The sequence below is a fragment of the Cornus florida genome, unplaced genomic scaffold, assembly GCF_030987335.1.
Source record: "Cornus florida cultivar Cherokee Brave unplaced genomic scaffold, ASM3098733v1 CherokeeBrave_3.0.0_Hap2_Chr09, whole genome shotgun sequence".
NCBI lineage: Eukaryota > Viridiplantae > Streptophyta > Magnoliopsida > Cornales > Cornaceae > Cornus > Cornus florida.
The window spans coordinates 8,131,392-8,154,088 of NW_026775579.1; positions in this window are offsets into that span (position 1 = coordinate 8,131,392).

Genomic DNA, 22,697 nt, shown 5'->3' on the forward strand with positions numbered 1-22,697 from the left:
GAACAGGACTTCTTGAACCAAGTGTAGAATGTGTCCTAACCTTTTTAGATTCTTCCTAATGTATTGTTCTTACCTTTTTCGGATGATCGTAGTCATGGTAACTTTAAACAACTTTCCAATTCTGCAATCGCTGTCGATCCCCATATAGTAATTTGCAATTACAACTCGACTAGGACTTGTTTTGTTTCCGATAATTGCCAATTACAAAATAATATTTCACAAATTCATCTATTCTCGACACCCTGAATTAGCTTTCAATCTCATGATCATGGTTGCACTATTATAATGGAGTTGTTGGGCTTAGTAGAACAAAAGAGCCTTATCACGAACTGTAGTTCCAGATTCTCCAGTAGTCGAAGGAGTTCTCCCTTATGCAGTGTTGAGTATTCTCTCAATACAGAGAACCCTAAATGTTTAGGTATATATATATATATATATATATATATATATATATTTACAAGTATTAGTTATTTACATGGTGACCTCAACTCTTATGACTAATTATACTATTACCCAACACTCCCCCTCAAGCTGGAGCATAGATATCAACCGTTCCTAGTTTGTTACATAATTTCCAAAAATGAGACTTCCTTAAGGCCTTGGTAGGTACATCTCCTAATAGATATTTTGATCTCAGAAAAACAATAATTATCATTTTACTCATCACCATGTCTTTTACAAAGTGACAATCTACCTCTATATGTTTAGTCCTCTCATGAAATACTGGATTAGTAGCAATGGACATAGCAACCTAATTATCGCAAATCATTCCTATAGGCTTGTCATTGGAGAATCACATCTATTGTAAAAGAGATTTTACCAATATCATTTCACAAGTAGTATGGGCCATTGCTTATTACTCTGCCTTTGTACTTGATCTATCGACGACATTTTGCTTCTTACTTATCTATGATACCAAATTAGCTCCGACAAATATGTAATATCTTGATATAGACCTCTTATCCATTTGGCTTCCAACCGAATCAACATATGTGAATCCAACAATATCCATATTTTTAGAGGACTTAAACACAAGCTCTTTACCAGGTTCTCCTTTCAAGTATTTTAAAATATGATATACTGCATCCAAATGAGGTTGTCTGGGTTACTGCATCAATTGACTTACCACTCCTACAACAAAGGTTATGTCTGGTCTCATCACGGTTAGATATATCAAATTTCCAATAAGTCTTCGATATCTACCTGGATCATCAAGAAGTTTTCCCTCATATGGACTGAACTTTGTACTTAAATCCGTAGGAGTATCATTTGGTTTTGCTCCTAACTTTCCTGCCTCACTTAACAAATCACATAAATACTTTTTTTGTGATATGCAAATTCCTTTCTGCGATGTTGCTACTTCTATTCCCAAAAAGTATCTCAACTGGCCAAGTCCTTCATATAAAAATGCTTGTTTAAGAATTGCTTCAGGTCATCAATGCCACTTTTATCACTCCCTCTCACAATGATATCATAACATAAACCACTAGGACGATGGTACCACATTTGGAATGCCTCACAAAAATAGAATGATCAAATGTAGTTCTACTTAATCCATATTGACTCACTACAACACTAAATTTATCAAACCATGCCCTTGGAGATTGTTTTAACTCGTATATAGATTTTTTTAACCGAAACACCATATGTGACTCTCCCTAAGCAACAAAACTAGGTGGTTGCTCCATGTAAACTTCTTCTTGAAGATCTCCATGTAAGAAGTCATTTTTAATATCAAACTGATAGAGAGGCCAATTTTGAATAGTCGCAATTGATAAAAGAATATAAATAAAAGTAAGTCAAGCAGCGGGAGACAAAGTTTCAATTATACCATTAGGATGATATTTAATGGCATACACCCATCGACAACCATCTGTATTCTTTCCAAGAGGTAGAGGAGTTAAGTTCCATATGTTATTTTGTTGAAGAACAACCATTTCTTCAACCATAGTATGTTTCTAACTAGGATAGGATAATGCTTGAGAATATGATTGAGGAAACAAAACAGAGACAAAGCAAAAGCAAATGACGGGAAACAAGGAGACAAATTAGCGAATGAGACAACGTGTTCAACAAGATAATGAGTACAATAACAAGTACCTTTCCCTACCGTAATAGGAAGATCATTATGGGAAGAAACCTCAGCAGAAGTAGATGATTGGTTGGGGGGAACAACTGTTGCTTCCCTCGATCGGCAACTATATACTTAAAGTGGTTTCTGTGTACCTGCCTATGCAATTGATGTGCTAGTGGAGTCATCATCAGAAATAATAGGTAAAGGAGGCAAAATCTTAGTATCTAGAGAATGACCAAGTAAATGAAATAAAGGAGTGGCTTCAAAGAAGGTCACATCTATACACACAAAGTAACAACGAGTGCTAGGATTCCAACACTTATATCCTTTTTGAGTTCGAGAGTAACCAACAAATGCACACTTGATTGCACGAGCATACAATTTATCAATTCTAGGACTTAACACGTGTGTAAATCAAACACAACCAAATACCCGAGGTGGTAACACAAATAAAGAATGATCATGATACATAATAGAATAAGGAGACTTTCCCATTAATGAAGACAACATCCGATTGATTAATAACAAGCTATTAAAACAACATCCCCCCAAAATTCCTTTGGAACATACATATGGAGATTGAAGTACGAGCTATTTCAACTAAATGTCTATTTTTTCATTTTGCAACTCCATTTTGTTGAGGAGTATAAGAACATGACATTTGATGGTGAATATCATGGGTGTCATAGAATTTTGAAATTGCACCTTTAATATATTCTATAGCATTATCAGACTGTAACGAATAACGTATCCAAACTAAACCTCAATTTCTTTGTAAAAGATTGAAATATAAAGAGAAGTTCATAATGATCTTTCATTAAAAATAACCAACTCATCCTTGAATAATCATCAACAAATGTAACAAAATATGAAAAACCTAGTACACTTTTATGATGGACTGGGCCCCAAATGTTGGTATGCACTAACTCAAAACGAGAAGACCGATAATTATTGACTCTAGAAGGAAAGGAAACCCTATGATGCTTGCCTAATTGAAAAGTATCACACTTTAACCTAGACACTGACTAAAGAAAAGGCAATGCAGACTTCAAATACTTCAATGAAGGATGACTAAGTCAGTAATGCCACTGTTGGGCAAAGACACTAGAATGAAGAGTCACACCACGAATTGGACAACCACAATCCAAGTAATAGAGTCCATTTCATTTATAATTGCCACCGATTGTCTTTTTCATGTTGAGGTCCTAAAATACATAATAAGAAGGATTAAAAGTTGCGGAACAGTTAAGCGCTCTAGTCATTTTACTTATAGATGAAAAATTAAAAGGAAATTGAGGAACAAGTTGCACAGAGGATAAATATATATATATGTATCCATGCCTTATATTTGTTATATGCTGGTAGTATAGAATTAAAGGAAAATAAATGGTCAGTATAATTTGCATAGGAAGACGTGTTTGGTATCATGTGGGTGAGTAAGTGTTTTGGTTAAAAGAAAATAAAGAAGTTCAATGCAAGTGGGTTTCCAGGTCTTGTACATATATTGGGTATATATATATATGTATGTAGTATTAATAATGAAGCTAGTAAAAAGAAGAAAAAAAAGGTGTGAGAAATGTACCAGAGAGTTGGTGAGAGAAAATTTAAAACCCCAGCCCTTTTTTCTTCAATCTTTCTCTCTAAAATTTGAAGATCTAGGAGTGAGATTTTGTAAAAGGTTCAAGAATTAAAGTTGCTCCATTCAACGTGCTTTACAATTGGAGTAGCAATTCGTGGTTATTGATCCTCTAGAGCTTTACTTTTCTTTAATTGAGGTAGTGGTATACTAACTTTACTAACCCTTAATTATGTGATTTGTTCTTCTTTGTGATTTTGTTGAGTATCATGTTTAATATCCTTATTTTAATTATTATTTAATTATTTTAAAGTAAAGTAATTTTGTGATTTAATTTGTGTATTAATCGGGAATATACTATTGTTGATTGCTATAGATCATGGACAGAACCTTAGACTTGGCCAAGTGGTGCTCGTACCCAACGGGTTAGTAGCCCGTGAACCGAGTAAGTGTTACATGGCTTGCGATGTCAAGTGCACGGAATTACGGACAATGCCCGGAATTTATTTGATTGAGACTTGATTAAAAAGTTTATATGATTATTAAAATTATTATTTTTATGTTTATGCTTTCATCGAAGTTGCTTGGTTGTGGCATCTTATATACTAATGGTTATTTTTGTTAGTGTATTTCTACTGGGCTTTGCTCACCCCCCCACCCCCACCCCCACCAAACAATTTTGCAGGTGAAGGAAACGGTACTGGAAAAATTTAGTATACTTGGAAAAGATTACTTATATGTTGCTTGCTTTGGAGGAACTCTATTTAATTGACTATTATTTGATTTAATTTTTTTTTAAACACGTGTTTGGGGTCACAGTTTAAATTGAGATGATATGGTAGTTTGGTTTTTATTTTTTTATACATATATTTTTTTATTATTATTTGGAACTGTAGAGGATTAAATTTTATTATTTTGATGGGTATTGGTTAGACCAATTGATTGGTTCACTATCAAGTTAATTGACGAATTTGAGATTATTACTTTATTTATGTGGGCTGATGTTAGACTAGTTGGTGGATTGGGAAATTTTAATTAGATGATATTTTGTTGGGTGAATTAATCAAAGTTGTCTGAAGGAGGCATTATCTTAGTAGATTAAGGTGTTGTCCCAGGTATTGTGATATTTAATCGCTATTGCCATGTTAAAAGCATCTCGATAAATGGGCAGTTTATTGGTGGAACATATATAATGTATATATTGTAATGACCCGATCATTTTCATTCATTTTCTTTTTTGATTAAATTTTACGGGTAAATTTTTTCCGTTGTCTTTTCTCTTTTGTGTTTGGTTTTCCGTCACTTAGTGTCATATCGAGTGCTCGGAAATGGTTTTTGAGACTCTTTTCTTGGGATTGACAACTTCCTTTGAGGACCGAGTCATTTTCACATTTTCACTTTTGTGACACTATTCACATTTCGTCTTTTTCCCGTTTATTGTTTTTCTTTGCATAACCTCACTTTTTGTGCTTGGATTTGATTCCGGCTTTGTATGCACCCATAGTATTTAGTTTCCATGATATCTATATTCTCACTTTTGTAGAAAAGCATGCTAAGTATTTACTATTCTTGTAAAGGGTATGGATGCATAACTTTTTTGTAATATTCTTAACTTGTAGGGTTTTAGTGTAACTAAATACAGTAATTATTTTCGTCTTAGGGACCATTTTGTAATTTAATTTAGGAGATATTTTGAAAAATGACCTTTTTGTAATTTTCGAAAAGTGACAAGTGTCACACTCTCATTGGTCCACTTGTTGACATTTGTGTGGGGATACTTTGATGCCTTGGATCATGACATGTGGAGGGTGGAGATTGAATCACTTGTTGACATTTGTTTTGCTTATAACTCATTCTAGTAAATTATGTTTTGCTTGTATTCCATTTTAGATTTGATATATGGTGTAACCATGACTCAGTGCTTGATATATATTAATTTGAGATCATTCGAACAACTTTTAAAATCTAGAGATTTATTTAAGTTTTATGTAATTAAATTCTATTTAATTACTCCATTGATGTAATTAAGTTTTGACTTGATATTAGTGATTATCATGATTTAATCCTTGTTATATATTAATTTGAGATTATTTTACTAACTTTTGAAAATTAGAGATTTAATTAATTTAAATTAATTAAATTCTACATGATGATGTCTTGGTTATTTTGCTCTTCTGATTTGATATATGTAATGAGTATGCTATATTGTTTAACATATAAAAATTTGAGGTTATTTGACATTGATTTGAAATCTAGAGAATTTAATGATTTTTGTTTAATTAAATTCTATCTAATGGCTCCATGGACCTAATTGCGCTTTAGAAGTTGTTTCTATATTCAAATCATGGACTTAGACTTGTTGTATATTCACTTGGTTATGTTTGGAGTATTGAGTAACATTGTTGTTATATTTATATTCATAAGATCATGTTTTCTTTATGGAATATATTGTTGTCTTGTGTAATGAGTTACACACTTTATTTTTGACATCTTTCATGCCATAGTAGTGGTGGACTTAGAGCATGTATTGTATGTGTTTACAAATTTGGTTGTGCGTGGTTGATGGTTGATTATCTTGTCTATACATGTTAATATATACGTTGTTACACAACTTATTGATTTTAGAAGCTTGGGATGTTGTTGTTTGGCTACGGCTAGGACATGGTTCTAGTACGGGGGAATGTCCTCCTATAGTCTGGTGCGCACATAGGGCGGTTACCCGTGGGCTAGTAACCCTAAAGTAACTTTGGTGTTAGTCTGATTCGGCGTGATGTCCAAGTATCTACCTTGTTGATTTCGCAATTCATTTCAAGTTGATAACTAGATGATGTTGTAACTTGTTGTTCCTTATATGATTTCCTATTTTAAGTTACAAGATGTAAACTTTGAGAATTTGTGCTTTATGCGTTGTATTGGAAGTTCACTGTTGGTTAAATTGCATCGGTATTGTGATTTGTGTTTTGTTATTCTAATGTAGCCAAGGACGATTCCTTAGACTCATTTGGAGCATAGATGCTAGGTGGCATGAATCATCTTAGTTGATTCGTATTTTAAATTCCAAGTTGATGGCTTTGAGAATCTATATTTTGTTGCTTTGAATAACATGTTCTTATGTTGTTTGGAATTGCATGAAGGATGTGATTTATGCTAGAAATACTCTACGGTATCTTAGGATGCTCCCTAAGTCTCACTTCGACATAGACGTTTGGTGGCATGACTCTTTTGTATTGTTCAAGTTAATTTAAAAATTTATAAAAAAATCGAGTCGATGCATGCTCATTCCCTACGAGTAAACTTGTTTTCTCACCTCGAAGTTTCTGGGGGTTTTGTTCAGGTACGAAGACTTGGTTCGTGATGTTCATCATTGCTTGGATGATTGTAGACTTGAAGGTTTTAATTTTTGTAAATGTTGGCTTGAAATGCCACTTGTAGCCTTATTTTTCAAAATGTGTATATTTGATTCCATTTATGTAATGTGTACATAAGAACACTCTATGCAATGTATTTGACTTGTATGTAATGAGGCCAAGGGCCAAAGACACTTATGTGATATGTATGCAAATTTTTAACTTCATTGTTGCTTATGGAAGTTAGGAGATTTCATGCATTGAAGGGTCATATTTTATATTCAACATGCCAGGAGGCCGTAGGACAGTGTAGTATGTCTACCTTATAATATTACATATACTTTCATGTTCACTTTGGCAAACAATACCCTTCTTGATGAAACAAAAACTTAAGGTTGCATTTTTTTAAGTTTTTACCCTATTCTGTTTTAGGGGCATTTCGGGTATTTCATAATAAATTTGTTTCATTTTTTCTCATGGTGTCGGGTAGAAAACTCGATTTCGGAGGGGGTTTCTTCTTTGTGTTTTTCCAGAAAATATCATCTTGGCCCTCAAAAACCCATTTTGTCCCGAAAAATCCTTGCTGCCAGGTTTTTGTTAATTTTTAATACAAATGTACTTGGTACTATTCATCGACTAATTTTTAAAAAGTGTGATGACTGATCCGAAATTTCCGGGGGTCTTATGGGTGTATTTTAAGATTGCATTTTCAATTTAGGCAATTTAAAAACCTCTCGAAGCCCCATTTCCTTTTCTTGTGCAGTAGTTAGGACTGATTTTCACCCTCTTGACCTGATTTTCTTGGGGGCATTCTGGGCATTTTGCAATGCATTTTTTTCATTTCCTTCTAAGTGTCCGGGTAGAAAACTTAATTTTAGGGGGGTTTTTTTCTTTAAGTTTTTCTAAAAAAGTCCGTTTAGATGCTTGTTTTTACTCTCAGTTGCAGCAGCAGTGGGTCGGCAGCATTGTAGCTGTCGTGGCCCTCTTCTTGTTTTTGACCTTTCTCCCTCGTCCGGACTCCAAATCGAGTGAATTTTTTTTTTGAACTTGACTATTTTTTTTCTGTCTTTCCAACGGTGTGCTCAGTTGTACTTGGATCTTCCTGGATAATTATCAGTTTACCCTTTTTGCTTTAGAAGTCTGTTTTTCGTTGTTTTGTCATTTCTCCTTTGTCCGGATTCTTAATCATGCGATTCTTGAGTCCATCTTGATTTTTTTTTTATTTTTTATTATTGTCTCTCCAGCGGTGTACTCAGTAGTATCTGAATCTATATTTTCAGAGATGACCATTTTGCCCGTAGGTTCATTCTTGTTCATTTTTGAGATGTCGTTTCCGCATTCGTTTTCATTGGGTTTCGTGAACTCATTGTGGATCACATTGGTGTTTTATAAATGTGTAGTATTCCTAGAGACTATTGTTACACTTTTTGCTTCCGCATTATGGATTCATCATTGGATTTACGTTAGGTTTATCTTAGGACGCACTGGCCTAAAAACCAAGGCCGTTACAGGTGGTATTAGAGCTCCTAGGTTTGAATACCTTGGGCGACGGGTTTTGGGTGCATATCACATTTTTGTTGCTTTGTTTTACGTGTTTATATGCTTCATGATAACATATTTTGGTTTGATAACATGTTTATATGCTTATGTGCTACATGTGGTATGCCGTTTGTTTAGTATGATTGTATTCCATTGTAAAGAGCATGACATATGATGTATGCTAGGTTAGATTTGTATATGCATAACTGTTTTGTATATTTGGCATGACACGGGATTGGTCATTGAGGCACGAGTTAAGATTGATGGTGATTATAGTCACAGTTTCATTGTAGTTTAGGTCGTTGTTGATCTAGCATCGGTTTTGAGGTAGGTGGAGAGACACCTTTTGTTTAGGCTCTCGTGAGTTGAGAGTCATTGAGCGTAGCCGTAGGGCTGGATTTGTTGGTGTTGGGCTATGATGAGGTTATGGACCTCTTAGGCTCCTAGTTTGTTTAGGAGGGTTCCTCTGAGATTGCAATTTTTGTGGGCGGGTACGTTTGTGGGCGGGTGCATGGCACTGTCATGCTACCGTACTGGCTAGCTACGAGTGCAATTCAGATGGAATCGGTGTTGGTTTTTGTTCCGATAGGCGTAGTCCTTTTGGTCAGTGATTGATGGTCATTTTAGGGACGATTCTTGAGATTGATTTGGTTGTTGACGGTATGGCTATAATTGCCATTTTCTTTGAGTTCTTCTTACATGATGACGCTTTTGTGGTCGAGTCGATTGATCAATGTTTTGGGTTGGTGAGAGCATTGTATTGTTAGTGTCACTCATAGTGTCACCTTTAAGTTCGAAGACGGATTGTTAGAGTCTTACCATTGCGGTGAGGGCTCACGTTTGTTTTGAGACAGGTTGTTGTCACATTGGTTTTTGGAGTCTGTTTCGGCTAGGACTGGTCATCCTTTTTACCTAAACACTCTAGGACACGATGTCCATAGGGTTCATTATTGCATTATTTTATCTTCTGTAGTTTCGTGTACTACCATGTTAGTAGTATGATTTATGTTATTGCGATGCATGAGTAGGTGGAGGTCTATCCACATTTATCTTCTTGTTGTGTTACATTAGCATACCTTACATATATGCTTAGAGATGTCATGTTGTTATTGTGCTTTAATGACATGCTTTTGTGTTTACATGGAGACGTGCTGCATGTACTCTTGACTTTATCTATGTGTGTAACAACCTGGTCATCTTCCTTCCTTTCCATTTTCTCAGATTTTCACGGATATTTTTTTTCCGTTGATCTTTTCCTTTCTGAGTTCTGTTTCTCATCATTTAGTGTCATCTCGAGTACTCTAGAATGATTTCCGAGGCTCTTTTCTTTGGATTGACAACTTCCTTTAAGGAATGAGTCATTTCCACATTTTTCATTTTTCGACACTATTCACTTTTCGTCCTTTTCCTATTTCGTCATTTTCCCTATTTTGTCTTTTCCTCGTTTGTCACTTTGTTGGCATAACCTCACTTCTTGTGTTCGGAGTTGGTTTTTGACTTCACATATCTTCATTCTAAGTGGTTTCCACGAAAAACGTATCTTTACTTTTGCAAGAAAGTACTCTGGTTGCTCCCAGTGTCCGTAGGGGCATGGTTGCATAGTTCTTTGGAATTATTTTCTTTTCTTGGGGTGTTTTTCGTAAATATCTTTTGAAGATATTTTATTTCAGGGGTTTTCAAGAAAATATTTTTTGAAGATATTTTCATTCTGGGCCATTAGTGCAGTTTTCACTTTTTGGAAGGGCTATTGTGCAATTAGCGAAAGTTATTGCAAAAATACCTCGTCTGGAGCTTGGATCCTCGTATGGGATTCATTTTTACATTTTGTTGAGTTGTGTACTCTTAGAATTTCCTTCTGGTCGTTTTTCTCCAGTTTTAGAGTTTTTGACCTTGGTTGCCGCCAAACTTGTTCGGAGCATATCTCTCTGCTGGGGACTCAGTTTTTGACGCCGTTTCTTCCTTTATTCATATTTTCTCATTTTAAATCTTTTTTGTTCATATAGTTGCACCGTTTGAGCACTTATGCTCAAATTTCACTTTTCCAGACCCAGCGGGCCCTACCGGGGCACTTTTAGGGTTTTACTATAAATAGGGGGTTATAAAATTGAAAACTCACTTTCTCCTCTCTTCATGCATGACCTGAAGCATCCATGGTAGCCTAAGGGGGGCTTCCATTCTTCTTCTGTCATTTAAACCTCCTTCCCTTTGTTATAAAGTCATAGTACCTTTGCATTTTGTGTTTGTCTTGACTACGCGCTTCTTTCACCCTTATTAGAACCCGTTTTTGGCCAAATTTTGAGTTCGGGTTTGAGGTCAAGTTAGGATTTTGGTAGTTCCTCTTTGGAGTTTAATGTTCACGGTGTTGTCCCCGACAAAACCCCGAAGTATTGTCGGATTCGGAGCCGTTTCATTTTGGTGGCTTTTGAGATTTTCATCTCAAATTAAGGTAGGGGATGTTTTAGGATTTTATATGTGTTGTATGGAGTGTTTTTCATGATTATACAACTTGTATGCATGCTTTTGTTTAAGTCCTAGAATTTACTTTAATTAATTTCTATGGTTAGAATTTAATTCTTATAATGATGTATAACTTAGAATTAAATTGTGGCATGCTAGAAAGTTTGGATTTGATATGTTTGTAAACATATATTAAATTGAAATTATATGAATAAGAATTGCACTTTTTATTTAATATTTTTCTTTTGTGAAAGATTAATTCCCATGGCCATACCTTGCATGAAATGAACTTGTAATATGCTTTAAAATTAAGTCTTGGCATGTTCCTTAACATACTTTAATTTGAGAGTATTTGGATAAATATAAAAATTTAGAGATTTTAATTAAAATGATTAATTAAAATCCATTTAATGGTTCCATTGCCCTAATTAAGTTTTTAACTTGATATTTGTAATGACTAGGGCTTGTATACTAGCATATGTTAATTTGGGATCACTTGATGTTGTTTTAGAATTTAGGGATTTAATTATCATGTTTTAATTAAATTCTATCCTATTGATTCAATGACCTAAGTAAGCTTTTGATTTGATTCATGTAATGAATAAGTTATGTTGTTTAACATGTGTTAATTAGGGTTCATTTGATTGAGATATGAAACTTAGAGAAATTAATTAGGTTATATAATTAATTTTTGTTTCTATTGCATTATTGATTAAATCATGTGTTTAACATTGATATTGTGTTTGAAGCATGATTTTAGACTTGTAATGGACTTATGCGATTATGTTTCAATATTGAATTATATTGTTATAGCGTGTAACGAATCGCACACTGAAGATTCGATATATGATGTTATTATAGCGCGTAACGAATCACGCTCTGAAGATTCGACATTGTCATCCTATAGTAGTTGTGGATTTAGGGAATGTATTGTGTGGTTTCAACCTACTTGTGCATGAAGGTAGTCTTGTGTACCATTTTATACATATATAAGTTATTAACTTATTTATTTTGGAGTCACTTGGGACATGGTTACTATGATATGGCTAGAGCTTGGCTCTAGTGCGAGAGGTATGAGTTCTCCCCGTCGAGATAGTATGTACTCGGGGTGGTATTACCAGCGGGTTAATCCCCGTAATAGCCATTGAGGTCTTGGCAGAATTCCAAGCTTAGATGTCCGAGTATTCCACTAATTGATTTCGCACTTTTAGATTTCTAGTTGATAATCTAGAGAATCTATGTCTTGATGTGTGGTATTAGAAATTCTAATTATACTAAATTGCTATATTTAGTTGATTTTGTATTTTAGATTTCAAGTTGATAACTTTGAGAATCTATATCTTGTTGCTTTGTATAGCATGCTTCTATGTTAGTTAAATTGCATAGATATTGTGATTCGTGTTTTATTGTTCAAATGTGACTTAGGAATGATTCTATAGATTCATTTGGAACATAGACGTTAGGTGGCATGAGCCCCTTTGACATGTTTCACCTTAAGGTGATAAAATTGTAAAATGCTAGGTCGATGCAAGCTCATTTCCTACAAGTAGCTTTATGTTACTCACCCTAAAGTTACAGGGGCATATTTTAGGTACAGGAATCAAGGTTGAGATTCTCTGTATGCTTAGATGATTTGTGGACTTGAAGGTTCCATTCTTGTAAAGGTTGGCTTGAAATGCCATTTGTAGCCTTATTTGTCAAATGTGTATTTTTGATTCTAAACTTGTAATGTGTGCCTAAGCACACTTTTTGATTCTCATTTTATGTGTATGATATAAGGCCAAGGGCCAAATTTCATTTAAAGTCCATGTTTATTCATAATGGTTGTATTTTGCCTTTAATAAGAATATGTGAAAAAACATGCGTTTTAGTATGTTATTTTGCACCGGAGTGTGCTTTCTGTATGAAATTCATTATCTAGCATTCATTTAATATGTATGAGGTGTGGCCAAGGGCCAAACACCATTTACTTTTCATTTTTGCATTTTAGTTTACATATTGCATTTTTGGGCTAAAATAATGGAAACCGAGCCTTTAAGGGTTCATTTTGAAATCGGGTGGTGTAAAGTGTGTTCTGGCACCTCCACTAGGTCTCATTCATCTTGGATGAAGTGTGGCCAAGGGCCAAATGGTAATTTGAAACCATTTCCTAATTTTGGTTTCCATATTTTCCATTACAAGTTCATTTTCGCCTTTTTGGCCGTCGGGGGGTCGGATTTTGACTCGGCCATTTCTGGGAGCCACGGACCAATCCCGCATGCTCAAAATCATCATTTACGTTTGCGTGCATAATCGTTTTCAAGAAAAACCCTTTCCTTTTTAATTTGAGCCTCCTATGGACTCATTTTAAAATTTTCTTGCATAATCTGATTTTAGGGCCTTTTGGGGTTTTTCTTTGGAAAATAAATTCCGGTCTTCACACGGTCACTTAGAAAACGTGATTTTAGGGGGGGTTTTCTTCTTTGCGTTTTTCCAGAAAACATCATCTTGGCCCTCAAAAAATCCACATCTTTTCAAAAAATCCTTGCTGCCAAGTTTTTGTTGAATTTTTAGTACAAGTGTGCTTGGTACTATTCATCAACTTTTTTTTGAAAAATGTGTCGACCGATCCGAAACTTCTGGGGGTCTTGTTGTGTATTTTAGGGTTGAATTTTCAATTTAGGAAATTTAAAAACCTTCCGAAGCCCCATTTCCTTTCCTTGGGCAGTAGCTCGGAAAGGATTTGCACTTCTTGATCTGATATTCTTGGGGGCATTCTGGGCATTTTACATTACATTTTTTTGGTTTCTGTCCGCGAAGTCGGGTAGAAAACTTAATTTTTTTTTGTGGGGGGGGGGGGGGGGGGGGGGTTTCTTCTTCATGTTTTTCAAGAAAAATTCGTTTTAAGGTTCGTTTTAAGCCTCAGTTTTGGAAAAATCCGAAATTACCTTTGTTGCCAGCTGTGCCATACTCATGGGCATCGGTGGCCGCTGCGTCATCGTTTTTGTTTTTGATCTTTGTCCCTCGTCCGGACTCCAAATCAAGTGAAATTTTTTTTGAACTTGACTAATTTTTTGTCGTCTATCCAACGATGTACTCAGTTGCACCTATATCTTCTTGGATAATTACTAGTTTACCCTTTTTACCTTAAGTGCTCGTTTTTCTTCGTCTTGTCGTTTCTCCTTCGTCCGGACTCCGAATCATACGATTCTTGAGTACATTTTGATTAATTTTTTGTCGTCTTCCTAGTAGTGTGCTCAGTGGCACCCTAATTCATATTTTTTTAGAAATAACTATTTTGCCCTTGGGGTTATTTTTGTCCGATTTTCTTGTAATTCGCTTTCGCTACTTTTTTTTGAGTTCCGTGACTTCACGGGAAGTCATGGATGTCTCTCGAGAATAATTTACATTCTAAGGACGTCATTTCTATGTGAAATGACTATTTTGCCCTTGTTTGCTTCCGCATTAGTTCTCATTGAGTTCCACGACCTCATGGAATGTCACTTTGACTTCTTAGAGTCATATTTTCTATTTTCGCTTCTGCATTCGGATCCGTTATCGAGTCAATCTTCAGTTCATCACAGGACACACTGGCTTGAAAAACCAGGGCCGTCACAGTTGGTATCAAAGCTCCTAGGTTTGAATACCTTGGACGATAGGTTTTGGGTGCATATCACATTTTTGCTACTATGTTATACGTATACATATGCTATTTGTTAATATGTTTCAGTATTATAACATGTTTACGTGCTTCTTGATAACATGCTTGGTTTGATATCCTGTCTATATGCTTAATTGACAAATTGTTTTGAAGCTTACTTAATTCGTTTTAGCATATTGTATATGCTTATCTGCTTTAGCATGACTGTATGTTGCATACATTGCCTTGCTTCTTGTTTCGTGCATTTATGGCGTGAGTTTCATTCCATCATAATAACTTGTGTTATTATTGATCTTGTTTACTTTTTGGGGCATTGTGTTAGGGTTCTGGTAGAATCCTGTAGAGTTCCCACTGAACTCGTTGGCATCTTGGTTTGGGGGATGGTTCCTTTCCTCGTAGTGAGAGATTGGACTCATCTAGGTTTTGTGTTGCGTTCTCTGCATGGTGTCTTTTGAGAGGCATTCCATTCATTCTTTTGATTTTATGAACTTACCATTTGTATGATCACTTTTACATGTTTGTAAGCCCCATTATTTTCGGGCATGTATTAGAAACATGTTTAGGATATGTGACTATGTGGTAGTTTGTGTAAGGATGTATATGATACGTTTGCTTATACTGTATCTATTTACCATGTTTATGCCGTTGGTGGTGTATAGCGCGTTGCTATTTGTTTAACCTCTATGTCATAGGTGGTTTATTTGGTTTACCTTATATGTACTACGCTTAGTACTATGATATTATGTAATGACCCGGATTTTTCGGATAAATTTTTTCCGTTGTCTTTTCCCTTCTAAGTTTGGTTTTTTGTCGATTAGTGTCATCTTGAGTGCTCTGGAGTGATTTCCGAGACTCTTTTCTTTGGATTGACAACTTCCTTTGAGGACCGAGTCATTTTCACATTTTTCATTTTTCGACATTATTCAGTTTTCGTCCTTTTCCCTATTCCATTTTTTTCCGTATTTCGTCTTTTCCTCATTTGGCACTTTGTTTGCATAACCACACTTCTTATGTTCAGAGTTGGTTTTTGACTTCGCATATCTTCATTCTCAATGATTTATATGAGATACGTATCTTTACTTTCGTAAGAAAGTACTCTGGTTGCTCCCGGTGTCCATATGGGCATAAATGTAAAGTTCTTAGGAAACTTTTTCTTTTCTTGGGGTGTTTTTCATAAATATCTTTTGAAGATATTTTATTTCAGGGGTATCTAAGAAAATAGCTTTTGGAAGATATTTTCATTTTGGGGCAGTTTTACAGTTTTCACTTTTTGGAGGGGTCATTGTGCAATTAATGAAAGTTATTGCTCAATGCCTTGTTTTGAGCCTGGATCCTCATACGGGACTCATTTTCACATTTTGTCTGTGACGGCCCAAGTTTTTCAACCCAGTACGTCAGTACTGAACCGAAAGATGATCCGATAACGGATCCCAAATGCAAAAGCAAAAGACAAACAACGGTCTCTAGAGATACAACATGACTCTAAGACACCATTGTGACCCTCCACGAGGTCACGGGACCCAAAGGAATCAAATGCGGAAACAACATTTCAAAAACAAACAAGAATGCACCTAGGGGAAAAATCGTCATTTCCAGCCTAAAAGTGGGTGCCACCGAGAACACCATTGGAAATACAATGAAAAATCAATGAACTTAGACTCAAAAATCGCTTGATTCGGAGTCCGGATGAAGAAGATATGGCTAACGGAAGAAGAAGGGGCAAAACGGTCAAAAAAATGGCAACCAAGAACATCTAACCGGTTAGGAGAGCTTCCTAACCAGTTAGGAAGCCAAAAATCTCGCCAAAAACACTGCCCATGCACATGTAACCGGTTACGAAACCCCTCGTAACCGTTTACATGTGAAGGAGGCAGAATGGGCAGCCGAAAAACCTGGCAGCAGGGGTTTTTCCGGGAAAAATGGAAATTTGAGGGCCAAGATGACATTTTCTGGAACAACTCAAAGAAGAAACCCCCCTCAAAATCGAGTTTTCTACATGATTGTCAAGAAAAATTGAAAAATACGCAGTGCAAAATGCCCAAAATGCCCTCCCAAGAAAACTGGTCCGTAGGGTCCAAAAAGCTGCTAAATTTAAAAACTGAGAGCTGAACTTCGGATGTGATTTCTGATGCCAAGATGGCATTTTCTGGAAAAACACGAAAAAGAAACACCCCCTAAAATCATATTTTCTATCTAATCATATGACGAACGGAAATTTATTTCCCATAGAAAATTTCCAAAATACCCTTAGGTCAGAAAATGCAACAAAAGTGTAAAATGAGTCCGTAGGAGGCTCATTTCACCAAAGAAGAAGCTTTGCCCGGAAACGACCATGCATGAAAACGTAACATACCTAGTAAGATGTGCTACAATTGTCCATGGCCCAAAAATATGGCCGATGCAAAATATGACCCCCCAACGGCCAAAATGCCAAAAATGAAGTTTGGAACGAAAACTTGGAATTCAAAACTATGAAATGGTTTCAAAATGCCGCTTGGCCTTTGGACACACTTCATACATGGTGAATGAATGCTAATGGAAGAATCAAAATGGAATTCCCACACCCAACGTAAACATGAATCAAAAACTCAATATTTTACAATACTTTCATAATATTCCATTAGGTCAAAATTTACATAGGAAACAATTTACATGTCATTGGCCTCCGGCCTCATCTCATACATGTCAAATACATCGTTAAAAGTGTACTCATGTACATATTACATATAAGGAATCAAATGTACACAGGTTGACATATAAGACTACAATTGGCATTCCAAGCCAACCATCACAAAAGTGGAAGTCTCCAAGTCCACAAACCATCCAAGCATAATGAAGACCTCAACTTTGATTCTTATACCTGAAATATGTTCCATTATCATTGGGGTGAGTAACATAAAGCTACTTGTAGGAAATGAGCATCGACCTACGTTTTACAAGTTGCATGATTTAATTATTGTGGTTCATTCCACCTAACGTCTATGTCGAAGGTGAGACTCAAGGAGCATCCTAGCTACCTAAGATCATTTCTAGCATCAATCACCTCATTCATGCAATTTTAGCAACATAGGTTCATGCTTACACTAAGCAACAACATAGGCGCATGCTTACAAAAAGCAACAATATAGGAGCATGCTTACAAAAAGCAACAACATATAGACTCTCAACATTATTAACTTGAAGTCTAAAATTCAACATCAACTAAATATAACAATTTAGCATAATTAGAATATCTAATACCACACATCAAGACATAGATTCTCTAGGTTATCAACTAGAAATCTAAAAGTGTGAAATCAACTAAATATATCAATTTAGTATGGATGTACTTAACAACATGAAAATCGCCAATAGCCAAAACTACAAGTTAATAAGGTAAACATGATTGTCAACTTGGAATTGAATGCGAAAACAAACAGTGGAATACTTGGACATCACGCTCGGAATTCTGCCGAGACCTCAATGGTTATTCCGGACACTAACCCGTAGGGAAGACCACCATAAGTGCGCACTATCTCAATAGCTTAGAGGACTCACATCCCCGTACTAGAGCCAAACCCTAGCCATCTTAACTCAACAATGTTCCAAGATTCCAAAATAAGCCAAATAAGCTCATAACTTATACATATTACTACTACATAGTAACAAGTTAGCAATATAACTCTCAATTGTGCATAATAAGCATTTCATATCCATAATGCTACGAAATCACAAGCCAACAATATATTCATATAGAAACATACTCTCATAAATATAAATTTAACAACAATGCCCTTCAATGCATATAACACAATCTAGTGAATACATCACAAGTCTAAATCCATGTTCTTAAAATAGAAACAACTTCTAAAACATGATTAGATCCATCGATACACAAGATAGAATTTAATTACATCAAAATAATTAAACTCTCTAGATTTCAAATCATTTCCAATTGGTCCCAATTTAATATAAGTTAATAAACATATCATAGTCATTACATATATTCACACATAAGCTTAATTAGGCCCATGAAACCACCAAAATAGATTTTAATTAATTCCCTTAATTAAAGTCTCTAGTTTTCCAAACTCAACCAAATGCTCTCAAATTAAAGTATGTTAATAAACATGCCAAAACTTAATTTAGAAGCATAATACAACTCAATTCCATGCAACGTATGGCCATGAACTTAATCTTTCACAAAAGATAAATATTAAATAAAAAGAGCAATTCTTATTTAATTAATTCTAATTCAATATATATTAACCAACATATTAAAATAAGAGTTTCTACCATGCCACAATTCAAAACTAAGTTTCTCATCATCATGAAAATTAAATCTTATACAAAGAATTAAATATTTCAAATTTCCTAGATTTGATACAAGGCATGCATATAGATTGTATAAACATGGAAAACACACAATACAACACATATAAAATCCTAAAACATTCCCTACCTCCATTTGAGTTGAAATCTCAAATCCCCACCAAAATAAATCGGCTCCAAATCCGACGAAACTCCTAGGTTTTGTCGAGGACAACACCACGAACATGAATCCCAAGGAAGCCCCATCAAAAACACAACTTGACTTCAAACCCAAACTCAAGAAATGGTGAAAACGAGATTCCAATCGGTTGAAATCGTAGGCCTCGCCGAGGGGAACAATAAACACAATGGTATCACCACTTTTTAATGAAGGGAAGAAGTCCAAAAGAGGAGAGAGAAGATGGCAGCCATGGATGGAGCTTGGACCGGTCATGACAGAGGAGAGAGAGAGAAAAATCTGATTTTTCTTTTTAAGACCTCCTATTTATAGAAAAACTCAAAAAGTGCCCCGGACGGGCCCCGCCGAGTCCGGAAACGTGGAATTCAAGCAGACGCACTCAAATGGAAAAACTCCATGGACAAAAAAGATTCCAAATGAGAAAATATGAATAACGGAAGAAACGGCATCAAAAACTGAGTCCCGAGCAGAGAGTTTTGCCCAAAACAAGTTTGGCGCAAACCGGGGCCAGAAACCCAGAAACCGGAAAACATCGTCCAGGATGAAATTCTAAAAGTCCACGAGTCGACGAAATGTGAAAATGAATCCCATACGAGGATCCAGGATCAAAACAAGGCATTGAGCAATAACTTTCATTAATTGCACAATGACCCCTCCAAAAAGTTAAAACTGCGAAACTGCCCCAGAATGAAAATATCTTCCAAAAGATATTTTCTTAGATAACCCTAAAATAAAATATCTTCAAAAGATATTTATAAAAAATACCCTAAGAAAAGAAAAAGTTTCTAAAGAACTTTGCATTTATGCCCCTATGGACACCGGGAGCAATCAGAGTACTTTCTCACGAAAGTAAAGATACGCATCTCATAGAAATCATCGGGAATGAAGATACGTGAAGTCAGAAACCAACTCCGAACACAAGAAGTGTGGTTACGCAAATAAAGTGCCAAACGAGGAAAAGACGAAATAGGGAAAAAAACGGAATACGGAAAAGGACGAAAAGTGAATAGTGTCGAAAAACGAAAAATGTGGAAATGACTCGGTCCTCAAAGGAAGTCGTCAATCCAAAGAAAAGAGTCTCGGAAATCACTCCAGAGCACTCGAGACGACACTAATCGATAAGAAACCAAACTCAGAAGGGAAAAAACAACGGAAAAAATTTATCCGAAAAATCCAGGTCATTACAACCTTCCCACCTTAAAGGGATTTCATCCTCGAAATCCGCCCAATGAAACAGAAAACGAAACCAGGATAACTACAGAGTACATCTCCGAGTATACCTTACAACGCGCTACACCAGCGACCACGAAACTGAAAGGAATACACAAACCACTGTCAATTGCACCTGCGTGCTGATGACAAGACAACCCCTCAAGGGAAAAGTGACCACATGACCACACGACAAGTCTGAACTCACACAGAGAACCCAAGGTCGGACAAAAGAACGGAAAACAACAACCGTAAGCATCCCTCTTGACAAACCTTCATAAGGAATCAAAAACAACCACCAAAAGAACTCCAAGATAACCACATATCAAATCAGGGTACAGAACAAACACAACGTGGCAGTACAAATAGCGACCAGAACTCGCCCACGACGTACTCGAATGTGTGGTAGCAATGACAGTATCTAGTGCCCACCCACACTTACTCATCAGTAAGGTAGCATCGACGGCAACTAGTACTCGCCTACAACACAACTTATACGGTAGCATGACAGTATAAGGCACTAATTCATAACCTGCCCCCCACTAGGTCTACCCAAGAAACCTCTCGATACAAATGACATCAATGTAAAAAAATAATCATTGCCAAAATCACTACGGAGACCAACATTTTGTGAGAGTTGAGATATGGTCCAAAGATGCCTGGCCAGACCATCCTGGCCAATCCCAAAACTCTGACAACAATGCAATAGGTACAGCTATGCTTCAGGCCACAAATCCTCAATACAGCAAAACCAACATCTCTAATGTCTCAAAATGCCCCTATTAATCAGGAATCCAAAACCTGACAAGCAAATCAATGCCTATAGAAATCAAAACAAACCTCACAATAAGACATTTCATCGAAAGTCCTTCATATCACCCTGAAACAGATCAACTACAAGACTACTCCGTAATCAAACATCAGATCCTCATCCCTATCATGGATAACTAAATCCTCAAAATATAAATCCACTAAGTGGCACAAGATGAATCTCTCAAAACCCTGCTTGGCAACACCAAGCTAAATCAAAATTCTTCAATTTCTATCGATCCATAAACAACCACTGGAACTACGATTCCTCAAAACTATGCCTAGCCAAAACTAGGACGAGAAAACTCTACAAACAGTTATATCGAATAGCGATCCTTCAAAACCCCTCATAAGAGTCAACTACATCAAGATTTCCAAAACTGAAACAAGTCTCCAAAAGACGTTCTCAAAAAAGCATCGAGCTCACCTCTCGAATCAAACGAATCCTTAATGGTATGGACATAAGTCCCCACAAAATGATCTCACACCAATCAACTCACTTTGAGCACCACAGCCATCAACAACCATGGCAAAAACTCCCCAAGGGAAGACACGAAAGAAAGGGAACCACCAGTCCTAAAAAGGATAACTCCACAACTTCATCTCTATAACGAAAAATAACAAGGCCAAAGACTTCACCCCCTACATAGAAGTAAGCCGACCAAAATCCAACAAATCTTCACCAAGGACTCAAGACAATGATGGTGATTCTCATGGACCAACCAACCCCAAAACAGCACACAACACAACGGAAAAAAGAGACTCACTCCTTGTGAAGTCCCTTACATGACCCAACACAAAATCCTTATGGAAACTCGCACACACTACATGCGACCGAGGGAAACGAATGGGAAAACCAAACCTGGAAGTCATGCATATGACAAGGAATGCAACTACTAGAAAGAAAATCTACTCACGTAGATAAAAATCAAAGGTACATGCAACACGTCTCCACGTAAGCACAAAAGCATGTTACTAAAGCGCAATAACAACATGACATCTCTAGCATATAAGGAAGGCATGCTAATGCCACACAACAAGAAGGCAAATGTGGATACACCTCCACCTACTCATGCATCACTATATCATAAATCATACTACTAACATGGTAGTAAATGAAACTGCATAAGACAACATGATGCAACAATGAACCCTATGGACATCGTGTCCTAGAGTGCCTAAGAAAGGAAAGGACAATTCCTAGTCATAAACTATCTCCAAAACCAATGCGACAACAACCTGTCTCAAAGCAAACGTGAGCCCTTACCACAACGGTAAGACTCAAACAATCTAACTCTAAATCTAAAGGTGACACTACAAGTGACACTAACAATGCAGTGCTCTCACTACCCGAAACATCAATCAATCGACTTGATCTTAAAAGCGTCATCACGTAAGAACTCTTCAAGGAAAATGACAACTACAGCCACACCAATAACAACTAAATCAATCACCACGACTAATTGCCAAAACGACCATCATCATCACCGATCAAAGGACAACGCCTATAAAAACAAAACCAACATTGATTCCACCCGAACTGCGCTTGTAACTAG